The sequence below is a fragment of the Hipposideros armiger genome, unplaced genomic scaffold (genome assembly GCF_001890085.2).
Source record: "Hipposideros armiger isolate ML-2016 unplaced genomic scaffold, ASM189008v1 scaffold_283, whole genome shotgun sequence".
NCBI lineage: Eukaryota > Metazoa > Chordata > Mammalia > Chiroptera > Hipposideridae > Hipposideros > Hipposideros armiger.
Genome location: NW_017731633.1, coordinates 466216 through 466600, shown reverse-complemented (window position 1 = coordinate 466600; position 385 = coordinate 466216).

Sequence of the window (385 nt, the reverse complement as noted above, 5' to 3'; positions counted from 1 at the left end):
TGACGTGTACGTGTCCCCGTCTGCCGATGGCTGTCCACCTTTGTATGTGATGTGCTTGTCTATGAGGGTCTCTGCGACGTGTGTCAGCCATGTGTGGGATGCGAATGCCTGCCTGACATCTGCATCTTGGCGTGGAGCACACGTGTCCATGCTGGTGGCATGTCACAGTGGTGTCCCGGCCAGGCACTGTGGGCCCTGCAACCCCCCCTCACCACCACCACCAAGGGTCTGCTGGTCCCTGTCTGTACCTCCTCCTCCCTCCCTCCTGGCAGCCAATGCTACTGGGGAGCCAGTTGCCATGACGACGCTCCATCCTCCCTCCTCCCACCCTTCTTCTGACAGGCTCTCTGCTCCCCCAATCCCGGCTGCCCTCGGGGGCGGGGCC